We start from the raw sequence: 14,826 nt of genomic DNA on the forward strand, positions 1-14,826 counted from the left end.
TTTTGTCTCATCGCAGTCAGCCTTTCCTCCACTGCTGGAACCGGAGAATTAATTGGAGACCTAGGTAAAATACACGGATGATAACCCAGATTGGCAAAGAAAGGTGTAAATTTAGTGGAGGCACTCTGAGAATTATTGTATGAAAATTCGGCTAACGGCAACAACTCCAACCAATCATCCTGGAGATGGCTGACATAGCATCTTAGATATTGTTCCAGCGTCTGGTTGGTACGCTTAGTCTGACCATTTGTCTGGGGATGGTAAGCAGAAGAGAGACAGACATTAATATTGAGTGCAGAGCAAAACCCCTTCCAGAATCTTGAAGTGAACTGTACTCCACGGTTAGAGATGATCTCATCCGGCACCCCATGCAACCGAAAGACATTCTGTATAACCAAGTTCACTTTATCTTTAGCTGAGGGGAGGCCGGTGCATGGAACAAAATGAGCAGCTTTAGTCAGGCGATCAACTACCACCATGATTGTATTCATGCCCCCCGATGTAGGCAGCTCCACAATAAAGTCTATTGATATAGACCCCCAAGGACGGGATGGAACAGGTAATGGTTGTAGAAGACCCGTAGGTGCCACATGAGGAGTCTTGTAATGGGCACATACCTCGCAAGAGAGAACATAGTCCTTGGTATCCTTCAGGCAAGTTGGCCACCAGAAGAATCGGCTCAGGAACTCTTGTGTCTTCTGTACCCCCCTGTGACCAGCCAACTTGGAGTCATGTACCAACTTGAAGATCTGCAGACGGACGACCTCCGGGACGTAGATACGTCGATCTCTGAACCACATGCCACCCTTCAAGACAAGATTAATATCCACAGGTGGGTTGGCCATAAATACATCACCTTCATAGGCCTCCCTGCACTCCTTCCACAAGTCCTGATCGTGGATAACTCCGATGAAATTGGCATCAGATAGAATGGTCTTGGACGGGGCTCCAGGTACGGAATCCGCAGCATGGATTCGGGATAAAGCATCAGCCTTCCCATTACGAGAACCTGGACGGTACGAGATAATAAAGTTAAATTGATTTAAAAATAAGTTCCAACGAGCCTGCCGAGGAGAAAGACATCTAGCGGATCTAAGGAACTCTAGATTGCGATGGTCAGTTAGCACTATGATCTGTTGTGCAGCTCCTTGCAGAGGATGCCTCCATTCTTTGAAAGCCACAATATTAGCCAGCAATTCCTTGTCTCCCACGTCGCAATTCTTCTCTGCTGAGGTTAGTCTACGGGAAAAGAAAGCACAAGGATGTAGCAGACCCTTCTCTCCAGTTCTTTGGGAGAGAATAGCCCCCAAAGCATTATCAGAAGCGTCCACCTCCACAATGAAAGGAAGTGTTGGATCTGGGTGTATCAACAGCGGTGCTGATGTGAAACAGATCTTCAGCCGATCAAAAGCTTCTTGAGCCTGTGATGACCACTTAAAGGGCTTTTCCTTCTTTGTCAAGGAAGTAATGGGACGGACAATATCAGAAAAATTTCAAATGAAGCGTCTGTAGAAATTTGCAAAACCAATAAAACGTTGGACCTCCTTAATGTTCTTGGGTACCGGCCAGTCAAGGATAGCCTGAATCTTACCAGATTCCATGTTCAGCCCCTGGGGAGAGATGATATACCCTAAGAATTGTATCTCAGAACGATGGAACTCGCATTTCTCCGGCTTAATATACAGATGGTTCTCTTTCAGACGTCTTAAAACAGTTTTGACATGTTCTTCATGTTCCTGTAGAGTCAGAAAAGATTAGTATATCGTCCAAATAGATCACTACAAACTGGTCCGACAAATCTCTGAAAATGTCATTAGCAAGGTGTTGAAATGTTGCAGGGACGTTACAAAGCCCGAAGGGCATCACAAGAGATTCAAAATGTCCATACCGGCGTCTGAATGCTGTCTTCCACTCATAATTTGGTGCGTATTCGTCCAGGGGATAAGCCGCACAAACATCCAGTTTAGAGAACACCTTAGCATGGCAGACTCTTAACAGTAATTCGGGAATCAGAGGCAAAGGGTAACGGTTTTGTACGGTTACCTTATTGAGTTCTCGATAGTCAACACAGGGTCTCAGGGTCCCGTCCTTCTTCTTTACAAAAAAGATAGGTGCCCCTGCTGGTGAGGAAGAAGGACGTATGAAGCCTTTGGCCAGATTTTCATCAATATATTCTTTTAAGGCTTGAAGCTCAGGTGCCGCCAAAGGGTATACGTTACCAAAAGGAATGGCTGCCCCGGGCAGCAGCTCAATGGGACAGTCATAATGCCTGTGTGGAGGAAGCTGATCTGCATTCTTCTTGTCACAGATTTCAGAGAACTCTTTATAAGCTGAAGATAAAGAAAATAACTGTACATGTGGTTCCGTAGCTGTGGACTCAGGGACAGCTTCTGTTAATGCTGAGTTGCTTCTTGTTGGGAAGATAATCTCCTTGGTCTCCCAGTTGATAATTGGGTTTTGAGAACGCAACCAAGGAATGCCTAAAATCACAGGAAAATGAGGAGAAGAGATTAGCAAGAAAGAAAGTTGCTCCTGATGATTAGGCTCCATCAAAATTTCAAGGGGTACGGTCTTCTGATCCACAGGCCCAGAGATTAAAGGTGACCCATCCACTGTTTCCATGGTAATTGGAGAGGCTCTTTGCTGAATTGTAATACCATGTTCCTTGGCAAATGCGATATCCATGAAATTGCCACCTGCACCAGAGTCAATCATAGCTGAACTGGAAATCCACTGTCCTGAACACAGGATCTTAATAGGGAGACAACAGTGAGAGTTCTTTTCCTTCAGCTCCTTGGGGGGTGAAATCATAGAAAGTGAATGGAATACAGAGTTTAAAGGCAGGCTACATTCAGAGATGTCAGATTCATCATCACAGTTGTCATACTCCCCTATTGCTGCTAGCACCTTGTTAGGCCGTCTAGGACACTTAGGACAATTGAATAAGGTGTGGTCAGACTGGCTGCAGTAGAAACATAGACTTTCACGAAGGCAATGCTCCCGGCGCTCATTGTTCTCGCGCCTCTGAACGGAATCAATTTGCATGGGCACCTCCTCCACCTCCACCTCCCGAGAGGTTTTACCTGCAGGCTCTTTGGAAGGAAGGGAAAAGTTAGAAACACGGTTATATGCAGCAAATTTCTCCTGCCTATGCTGAGTAAGGCGAATGTCTATGCGCTCACAATGCTGTATAAATGTCTCTAGCTCTTGTGGTGACTCAGAGCGGGCTAGTTCATCTTTTACAATGCTAGACAGACCCCTTTTAAAAATTAGGCAATTGTGCTTAACTGTCCCAATTGGTATCTACCGCCAATCTCCTGAATTCAGTGGCATACTCAATAACAGAACATTTAGCCTGGCGTAAAGACAACAAAGCAGATTCAGCGGTTGCATGGCGATTAGGGTTATCAAACATTAATGCCATAGCGGCCAAGAAATCATCCAAGTCATTTAACCGTGGGTCACGAGACTCAATCATCGGATTCGCCCAGGCGGTCAGTAGCATTATTACACACAATACTTTGGATCTATCAGTAGGAAAACGGTCAGCATGCACATCAAAATATAGCATACATTGATTCACAAAGCCACGAAATTTGTCGTGATCACCATTAAAACTGAATGGGGCAACTTAGGTGGGCTAGCTGGTGGCGGTTGCCCAGAGAGTAAAGTCACTTGTGCAGCTATTTGCGTGCTTTTGTCCTGAAAAGCCCGTCCATACTGGGACTCTATGCCAGCAAGTTTGTTTTCCTGGGCTGCCATGCGGTTGCTCAAGTCCTGCAAAGCCAAACACCTGTTGATTGTGTTCAAAGCTTCCAAACTTTTTTTGCAGACCTTCCACATCTTTCTGCAGTGATCTAATTATGGAAAACACCTGCTATAATCTGCTTTCTGCAGTCATTGTTCCAGCAGTCTCCTTTTTTGTTTTAGGCTAGATTATCCTGTAATAATTATAGGGGATAACTCAGAAGACTCTTTGCGTGGAACAAGACAACTACAGGACACAGTTTTATAAGTGGTAAAGTCTATATTATCACACGGTGATTCAAACAGGTGCAGAGAGAAACTCAAGTCCACAACACTTGGTGCAAATAATAAACGCAGCTTAGCAGTCTATAGGAAACTTCAGAGAAACGAGCAATCAAGCAGAAAGTCTATGAAGTACAGTTATACTTGAGGATACTTGACACGAATAAATCCTTGACTTCGTCCAGACACAGATAGATATGCTTATAAGGCAGTTCAAATCATATCTTAGCTCAACCAGGGAGGCCTAGTTAATAGTCTCATGTTATTGCAGCAGCAGCTTACATGTCCAGCAAATGCAGATGAAGTAAACAGGAGCAGCAGATGAAGGAGGATTACTGGAGACTTGTGTATGCAGCAGGAACTCAGAGCAGAGTGGCAGGATCACCACACAGGTTCACAGGAGCAGGTGTGTAGCCAGGGAATAATCAGAGGTCAGGAGCTGGATGCAAGGCAGAATAATCTAGCACAGACTGAAGGCTGGGGTGGAGTTTTATAGCAGGAAGACAAGTGCACATGAGACCAAAGACGCCATTTTGGAAATGGGCAGTGATGCACAAAAGGTAAAAAATGTTCAGAGTCCTGACAATGATTCAATATAAAACATAAGATTGAGGTCTGTTCATTGTGGCTAATGTACAAGTGAATTTCTTGAAACATCATGAAGTTAAAGTCTAAAAAAATCTTTAGTGGCCAGTGTGAAAATGTACAAGATTTCAATTTTTTAAATTTTTTTAATAAAGATTGAGCTATGAAGGAAAAAATAATTGTCAAAATATTTCAAAATTATATTTAATGCAAAAACTTGATTTAAAGGGGACCTGTCATGAGGATTTTATACCTCCCAGCTAATGACATGTATGTACAGGCGCTTTCATGCTGATTAAGTCCATAACTCTGTTTTGCAGTTTCTTTCAAATCTAGCTTTGAAATTACATGAAAATGAACTGCAAGAGCTTCAGAGTGGGAGATTTCACATTCCGCTCTGCTGCCTGCTCTACCTATGCCCCATCCACCAGCTGCCTCCTGTATCTGATTGGTAGCTCAATCACCGCTCTCCCTATGGCCCCATCCACCAGCTGCCTCCTGTATCTGATTGGTAGCTCAGTCACCACTCTCTCTATGCCCCATCCACCAGCTGCCTCCTGTATCTGATTGGTAGTTCAGGCACCGCTCTCCCTATGCCCCATCCACCAGCTGCCTCCTGTATCTGATTGGTAGCTCAGTCACCTCTCTCCCTATGCCCCATCCACCAGCTGCCTCCTGTATCTGATTGGTAGCTCAGCCACCTCTCTCCCTATGCCCCATCCACCAGCTGCCTCCTGTATCTGATTGGTAGCTCAGTCACCGCTCTCCCTATGCCCCATCCACCTGCTGCCTCCTGTATCTGATTGGTAGCTCAGTCACCGCTCTCCCTATGCCCCATCCACCAGATGCCTCCTGTATCTGATTGGTAGCTCAATCACCGCTCTCCCTTTGCCCCATCCACCAGATGCCTCCTGTATCTGATTGGTAGCTCAGTTACCGCTCTCCCTATGCCCCATCCACTAGATGCCTCCTGTATCTGATTGGTAGCTCAGTCACCGCTCTCCCTATGCCCCATCCACCAGATGCATCCTGTATCTGATTGGTAGCTCAGTCACCGCTCTCCCTATGCCCCATCCACCAGCTGCCTCCTGTATCTGATTGGTAGCTCAGTCACCGCTCTCCCTTTGCCCCATCCACCAGATGCCTCCTGTATCTGATTGGTAGCTCAGTCACCGCTCTCCCTATGCCCCATCCACCAGCTGCCTCCTGATTCTGATTGGTAGCTGTCACCGCTCTCCCTATGCCCCATCCACCAGCTTCCTCCTGTGTCTGATTGGTAGCTCAGTCACCGCTCTCCCTATGCCCCATCCACCAGCTGCCTCCTGTGTCTGACTGGTAGCTCAGTCACCGCTCTCCCTATGCCCTATCCATCAGCTGCCTCCTGTGTCTGATTGGTAGCTCAGTCACCGCTCTACCTATGCCCCATCCACCAGCTGCCTCCTGTATCTGATTGGTAGCTCAGTCACCGCTCTCTCTATGCCCCATCCACCAGCTGCCTCCTGTATCTCATTGGTAGCTCAGTCACCACTCTCCCTATGCCCCATCCACCAGCTCCCTCCTGTATCTGATTGGTAGCTCAGTCACCGCTCTCCCTATGCCCCATTTACCTGCTGCCTCCTGTATCTGACTGGTAGCTCAGTCACCGCTCTCCCTATGCCCCATCCACCAGCTGCCTCCTGTATCTGATTGGTAGCTCAGTCACCGCTCTCCCTATGCCCCATTTACCTGCTGCCTCCTGTATCTGATTGGTAGCTCAGTCACCGCTCTCACTATGCCCCATCCACCAGCTGCCTCCTGTATCTGATTGGTAGCTCAGTCACCGCTCTCACTATGCCCCATCCACCAGCTGCCTCCTGTATCTGATTGGTAGCTCAGTCACCGCTCTCCCTATGCCCCATCCACCAGCTGCCTCCTGTATCTGATTGGTAGCTCAATCACTGCTCTCCCTATGCCCCATCCACGAGCTGCCTCCTGTATCTGATTGGTAGCTCAGTCACCGCTCTCCCTTTGCCCCATCCACCAGATGCCTCCTGTATCTGACTGGTAGCTCAGTCACCGCTCTCCCTATGCCCTATCCACCAGCTGCCTCCTGTATCTGATTGGTAGCTCAGTCACCGCTCTCCCTATGCCCCATCCACCAGCTGCCTCCTGTATCTGATTGGTAGCTCAGTCACCGCTCTCTCTATGCCCCATCCACCAGCTGCCTCCTGTGTCTGATTGGTAGCTCAGTCACCGCTCTACCTATGCCCCATCCACCAGCTGCCTCCTGTATCCGATTGGTAGCTCAGTCACCGCTCTCTCTATGCCCCATCCACCAGCTGCCTCCTGTATCTCATTAGTAGCTCAGTCACCGCTCTCCCTATGCCCCATCCACCAGCTCCCTCCTGTATCTGATTGGTAGCTCAGTCACCGCTCTCCCTTTGCCCCATCCACCAGCTGCCTCCTGTATCTGATTGGTAGCTCAGTCACCGTTCTCACTATGCCCCATCCACCAGCTCCCTCCTGTATCTGATTGGTAGCTCAGTCACCGCTCTCCCTATGCCCCATTTACCTGCTGCCTCCTGTATCCGATTGGTAGCTCAGTCACCGCTCTCTCTATGCCCCATCCACCAGCTGCCTCCTGTATCTCATTGGTAGCTCAGTCACCGCTCTCCCTATGCCCCATCCACCAGCTCCCTCCTGTATCTGATTGGTAGCTCAGTCACCGCTCTCCCTTTGCCCCATCCACCAGCTGCCTCCTGTATCTGATTGGTAGCCCAGTCACCGTTCTCACTATGCCCCATCCACCAGCTCCCTCCTGTATCTGATTGGTAGCTCAGTCACCGCTCTCCCTATGCCCCATTTACCTGCTGCCTCCTGTATCTAATTGGTAGCTCAGTCACCTGCCTTTATTTATCTGTCTATCAGACACAGGAAGCAGGAAATCGGGAGGACGGGCAGGAGAGCTGCAAGTGCAATGTCCCACCATAATGAACTTGCAGCTGATTTTCATATGATTTTAAGTCTGGATTTCTCAGAAGCTGAAAAAAGGATTTCTACAATCAATGTATGTTTTTAATCAGCATGGAAGTGCCTACATATACATGCCACTAGATTAAAGTATAAAATGTTCATGACCAGTTTCATTCACGGGACTGCTGCCACCAATCATTGGTCTCAGTGATCACGTGTTTTACATGGGAACGTCACCTTTGCGACCAGTGATTGGCTGCAGTGGTTATGTGAACGATAGACGCTTTGCTGTCGCTGCAGGACCATTGGAGAACACTTGAGTAGCTCCCTTAATGGGTATTTTTTTTATATTAACAGATTTTTTGGCTTTTAGCCAGTTGTTTTATACATCCCAGGCAACCCCATTAAAGAACTTATCATAGGCATCGGCTTATGTCTTTATAACAATCTACAAGTGCTGCTTAGAATTGGTGGAATGGAACCTGTCAGCAGTTTTGACCCCCTTTAAACAGCTATTACCACTATACTGGGGCAATGTTCTGAACATACCCAGGTGTGCTACCAGTAATAGAGCATAGATGTAAATTAGTAAACCTACAAAGAAAGACTACACATACCATAAATAATTCAGAAACATAATGCTTTATTCTTAACATATAAAAGCATTCAAAACATGTACTTGGATACGAACTTATCAGCTAAGAAATGAGTGGTTATGATTATATTAATCCAATGATTCAAACTATATCTAAACAATGGCTCCAAAATACAACAATTGATATAGTGCTACAAGACAAAATAAGTAAATGCGGTAGATGATAGTAGGATAAGGAGATGATGACCTCCTTAAATATGGTAAATGCTCCTAATATATAGATTCCGTTCTACAATAGTACTGTCACCACTAGCAGAGGTAGTTATAATTGGGAAAAAGGGGCTTAGTGCATTAAATAGGAATTCATAGAAAATTCATTGAATTGATAAAGAAAACTACATAAAACACTATATACAAGTATCCAATAAATTGCAATAATAAGTATGCAAAAAGTGACTGCAAAGCACAAAAGGAGTGCTGCATATACAGTTGCATGTAAAAGTTTGGGCATCCATGGTCAAAATTACTGTTTCTGTGAACAGTTAAGTTGAAGATGAAATGATCTCTGGAAGGGCTAAAATTAAAGATAACACATTTGTTTTGTATTTTAGGCAAATATATATATATATATATATATATATATATATATATATAGCCTTTTCTTTTCAAAATTTACAAAAAGGGAATCGGGTCAATTCAAAAGTTTGGCCACATTTGGAGATTTGTGTGCTCAGATAACTTTGACCAATGTTTCACACCTTAATTAACCTGTTACGATTCTGGCTTGTTCACTACCATCGTTAGGAAGCCAGGTAATGCAAATTTTCCAGCTTTATAAAAACCCAGCCTCCTCTAACCTTGTGCCAAAAAGAAACAGCCATGGTTTCTTCTAAGCAGTTGCCTGTCTCTCTGAAAATGGTGGAGGCCCACAAACCAAGAGAAGGCTGTAAGAATTTAGCAAAGCTTTTTTAAAATTGCTCTTTCCTCAGCTTGAAATGTAATTAAGAAATGGCAGTTAACAGAAATAGTGAAGGTCAAGATAAGGTTTGGAAGACCCAGCAAAATATCAGTTAAGCTGCTCGTATGATTGCTAGAGAACCGCCACTTGACTGCAAAAGACCTTCAGAAAGATTTAGCAGACTCTGGAGTTGTGGCACATTGTTCTACTGTTCAGAGACACCTGCACAAATATGGCCTTCATGGAAGAGTCATCAGAAGTAAACCTCTCCTGCATCCTCACCATAAAGTCAGCATCAAAAGTATGCAAAAGAACATCTAAACAAGTCCGACGCATTTTGGAAGCAAGTACTGTGGACCTGATGGGGGTAAAACAACTGTTTGGCCACAATGGTCAGTGGTATGTGTGGAGAAAGAAGGGCACAGAATTTCAGGAAAAGAATATCTCACCAGCCATTAAGCATAGGGTTGGATCAATCATGCGTTGGGGTTGTGTTGCAGCCAATGGCATGGGGAACATTTCACGGGTAGAGGGAAGAATGGATTCAATGAAATTTCAACAAATTCTTGATGCAAACATAACACCATCTGTAAAAAAGCAGAAGTTGAAAAGAGGATGGCTTCTACAAATGGATAATGATCCTAAACAAATGTCAAAATTGATAATAGACGACCTCAAGAGGCACAAGCTGAAAGTTTTACAATGGCCCTCACAGTCCCCTGATCTGAACATCATTGAAAATCTGTGGCTAGACCTCAAAATAGGAGTACATGCAAGACGGCCCAGGAATCTCACAGAACTGGAAGAATTTTCCAAGGAAGAAAGGATGAAAATCCCTCAAACAAGAATTGAAAGACTATTGGCTGGCTACAAAAAGTGTTTACAAGCTGTGATACTTTCAAAAGGGGGTGCTACTAGGTACTAATCATGAAGGGTGCCCAAACTTTTGCATAAGCCCATTTACTTTTGTGTAATTTTTAAAATGTAAAATATGAAAATATGTATTTTCTTTCCCTAAAATACAAAGGAAATGTGTCATCTTTAGGCCTTTAGAGATAATTACGGTACATCTTCAACTTGCTTAACTGTTAACAATAACAGTAATTTTAACCAGGGGTGGCCAAACTTTTACATGCCACTGTAATATGCTGCATAATATGACATATGACTATGTCTCCCTCATAAGCATATAATGGATGAACCCTTCCTGGTTTGTCAGGGTAATAAACCACACAGGGACAAAAGATCAGCATTTAGTAAGACTGAATCAAACAAACCGCATCAACTCAGACGTTTGCGCCCCAACAGTTTCGCCATCGCTTCATCAGGGGGTCAGATGCTTGTAAATTAGTCTGCAAGTACTGTATGTGCTGTTCTTCAGTGGGAAAGTATCCTGTCCTTTTGGCAAGAGTCCTTCAAATCTGGGCTTGATTGAGGTCTCTGAAACATCCATCATTATATCCTGTGTGCTGCAAAGAAATTTCAGTGAAACCTAGATGGGGGGCAGTTGCTGCCAAAATTGCAGAAAATTGAAGAAAAGTCTTAACAACCAGTGTAAAACTCAGCAGTGAGACTAATGTGAATCTGTAGACTTTCACCTATGGACGGTCCTTATACATCGGAATACCCCTTTAACAACTTTACAATCACTGTTTTCTATTTTTAAGGTTCTCACGGGTTTTCTTACGTACCGATCTCATCATCAGATGCACAGCTGCCACATGATCTGTTTTTAGAATCCCGTCTACTTATATCTTAATGGGTTAATTGCGGAACCACAGCATATTTCCAGCAGCATGCACATAAGCAAGCGCGGTCACCGCAGTGCGTCACTGACAATGATTGCTAGAATTAGCCTGGCATTTTATGTAGTCTCCTTCCTACTATGAAGCTATTGTCTTCTACTTATCAGAAAATTACAGTCCAGCTGGAGATTTATCCCATTCCATTAGATTAGTTTATTACTGCCTAGCTCCAAATTGATAAAGTCCTTGTGTGCTTGTTGGGTAGAACAATAGATGTGGAATTACTGTTTTTGTATTGCACCCAGCTATATACGACCACGTAATAAAAGCTTGTGTTAAATGTGGAGCATATTCTGGAAAGATCGAACGAATATCTGATACATCGTTACCAGAGGAGATTTGAGATTAAGGGCTTGTTCACATGCTGCATTTTTCAGCCTTTTCTTTCCTTTTTTCACCCTTTCAAATAAATTAAAAAAAAAAAGCTAAAGTAAAACGTGTCAAAAATGTGCGTATTTTACGCTACTTTTTTTTCCTGCCAACACTGGTTTTTCGTGCAGAAAAATCCTCTGCAAATACTCAACATATGCACATTCCTTTATAAAGTATCAAGGGCTAGTGTTATAAACATTGGGCAATTATGGTAGGTGCACACATGAAATATTTGCTGCAGATTTTTCAGCACCAAAAAATAGTGTAGGCAGGAATAAAAGCAGCTTAAGATACATGCATTTTTTTGTTTAACTTATTTTTTAAGTGCGTTTTGGCCATTTTATATTCATTTGCATGAGTCAAAAATGCCGCAAAAATGCTGAAAAATTTGAGACCATGCAGATTTAAAAAATAAATAAATACTTTGATGACTCAAACCCGCAAAGAAAAAGTAAGCATCATGTGCATGAGATTTCAGAAATCTCATTCACCTCGCTAGTCCTGTAAAGTACAGCGTCTTACTGTATTGAAAAACACGTGGGAAAAAAAACAAACGTAGTGTGTGAACTCGCCCCTAAAGGGTTAGATGCCCACAGATGTGTACAAGTGGCCCATTAATTGCGGATGTCCTCGAAGAGTCCCTAAACGGCATGACAATTTTTTTTCTAATCCAATTTTGACCACGAGTTGGCACTGATTGCTATTCAGCGTCACATCTCCCTATATTTAAAACCAGTTGCCTTTGTGCAACCACCTTATTTTTAGTTCTTTGTTTTTCTTTTTCCACCCGAAAAGATTTCAGTGTATTTTTCAACTGAATTGAACAGATTATGGATGACATTATAGGTGGAAAGAGTTCTGAAATGATTATTCTGTATGATTTTTTTTCTTTACATATCAAGAGCCTGGCATTTTAACAGGAATGTATAGACTTCTTCTATCCCCAGTGCCAACACAGGTAGACTGCTGATACAGACCTGTAGTATGCTTGTGTGAATCTGGCCTTAGACAATTTAGAATTTTTTTTAGTCCATAAACATGGAAAACAAGGATCTCATCTAAAAACGTTAATGGATCCAAAATTGTTGCATTTCGATGTAATTAAAGGAGATAGAAAGCGATAAAAGCTTTTGCCACTCATGGCTTTGATCTTACAACAGAGAATGTAATCTGCGCCATTATGTAACATCTTGTTCCCCCTTAGGAAAAGTTGTTTGTCTTTGTGTTTCTGTTCCGATCATTCAGTCTGGATGGACTTGAGTCATGTAAATGATTTTACTTTTTTTTTCTATTCTTTATCGGCTTATATTATATTCTAGAAAAGCAATAAAGGTATAAAACAAGCAATAACAATGGAGAAGGCGAAAGGAACTGTGGATAAAATGTACCTGTACATGTCACACATTGATGGTCCATACTTTTTTTCTCATTTGACCGTACTTGAAAGATCCGAACTTTGATGTCCAGTATATTTTTAAATTAAAAACACGTCCATGATGATATTTATTATATGAACATATACTCATCTACTGGACCCTCACACCAAAGGGAAGAAAGAGAGCTTTTGAAGATATACCTGATTCAGAAGACTCAGAACCTGAAGAGCAGGATTCTGACGAAGCCTTTCACGCTACCCACAGCCTTTTTTATAGCTCTAATTAAATGATTTAGTTAGGGACTTGGACCTTCCTAAACATTCTGCAGACCTTTTAGGCGCTCTAGACTAAAGCTCCTGGTACTTGAATTTCTTTCATCCTTTTCTCAAGACGGTGATCCAGTCTATTGCAGTGATGTTCCCGGGCTGATGGAAAAATGTACTATTGTGCACAATGTGAGTGAGTGGAGAGTCTTTCTTGATTCATCCAAAAAAAGTCTGAAAGCTGTGTTTGAGTGCCTGTAGGGAATTCTATGCACTTGAAGGAAAGCTATGAGAATTTAGACTTAATTCTCAAGAATCTTAACTACGAGGATCAAGGAGGGTCAATATGTGATGATCTGAAAGTTCTCTCTTTGCTCCTTGGGCAGCAAGGAGGATACACGCTTTTTTGTGTGAATGGGACAGCTAGAATAAGACTCATCACTGGAGCCAAAAAAGTTGGCCAAGGAGAATGTCTTTGCAACCTGGACTCAAGAAATAGTTGCGGAAAGTTGATGCCACTAAAGTTCTTCTACCACCACTCCACATTTTAAGCTTGGACTGATGAAGCAGATTCTGAAAGCTCTACCAAAAGGATAGACTTTTAAGAACTTGTGTACCAAGTTTTAGTGACTGTCTGAAGCAATACTGAAGGAAGGCATTATTGCAAGTCTGGATATTTGGAAACTCATGAAAGACGACGCATTTGAAACAAAAATGAAAACTATTGAGAAAAGGGCTTGGGATTCTTGTAAAGAAGTCGTGAAGAAATTTCTAGGTAATAATGATAATCTTTATTTTTATATAGCGCTAACATATTCTGCAGCACTTTACAGTTTGCACACATTATCGTCACTGTCCCCGGTGGAGCTCACAATCTAAATTCCCCTCTTTGGAATGTATGAGGAAACCGGAGAACCCTGAGGAAACCCACGCAAACACGGGGAGAACATACAAACTCCTTGCAGATGTTGTCCTTGGTGGGACGACAAAGATCTAATATTTAAGTCCATCATGTATAACATGCTGTATTGTTTCAAAGCCTTGGGTTGTCTGATGAATTTGAAGTTACATTTTTAACATTTCCATTTGGACTACTTTCCTAAAAGCCTTGGTGCTATTAGCAAAGAGCGAGAAAGATTTAATCAGGATATCAAGGAGATAGAACCACGATACTAAGATAGATGGAACATGGACGTGATGGAGGACTACTGCTGGATGCTTCTCAGAAAAGATCTGAAGGCCATCTATAAGAGAAAAGGTATCAAGAGAAGCTTTGAAGAAAAGGAAAAGGCGCAAGAATCCATTGCCAATGAAGTTGCAGAATGAATGTTCAATCATTTTTTTTTGTATAATAGTGTATATTTTTAGCTACAGATCTTGTGTAATCAGGTTCTGCATTCAAACTTTTCATGTCTGAAAATAAATAGTGTATGGAGGTGTAGCATTCCAAAAATAGGCACAAAAATGAGCGTGTTTGAAAGCTTTTTACTTTGCTCCCCTCATGTCCAAAAATTTCCAGGGCAAAGTGAAGTCTAGCAACGTTTAAAGTGACGCACCCTTCGTCAGGCTGAGGATAGGAAATGTATAAGCTTGGAGAAGTATATGAAAGGATTGTTGGGCTGGCTGGGGATCCAGAGAGAGTGTGTGGAAATTGGTATTACTCATGTGAGAATAGACCCAGTGATACAAAGAGCAGTGGATGTAGATAGGATACTAATCCTATCCGGAGCCTGATGAAGGGTGCATCACCAGAAACGTTGCCAGACTTTACTTTGCTGTTTGGTTTGCTATTCCTCCATACACTATTAGTTTTTTGATGAATTTAGGAGCGATGTGGTCTGATTTAGTGGAATGGGCACCCATTTTATTCTTTATCATATAAATTGATCCA

General features: G+C 43.0%; 1 protein-coding gene across 3 annotated transcripts in view; it reads left to right on the forward strand.

Moving 5' to 3' along the window:
- TTC7A (tetratricopeptide repeat domain 7A) overlaps positions 1 to 14,826 on the forward strand; it is a 390,080-nt gene that overhangs the window by 161,736 nt on the left and 213,518 nt on the right. The window lies entirely within an intron of this gene.

This window comes from Ranitomeya variabilis, chromosome 2 (genome assembly GCF_051348905.1).
Source record: "Ranitomeya variabilis isolate aRanVar5 chromosome 2, aRanVar5.hap1, whole genome shotgun sequence".
NCBI classification, from domain to species: domain Eukaryota; kingdom Metazoa; phylum Chordata; class Amphibia; order Anura; family Dendrobatidae; genus Ranitomeya; species Ranitomeya variabilis.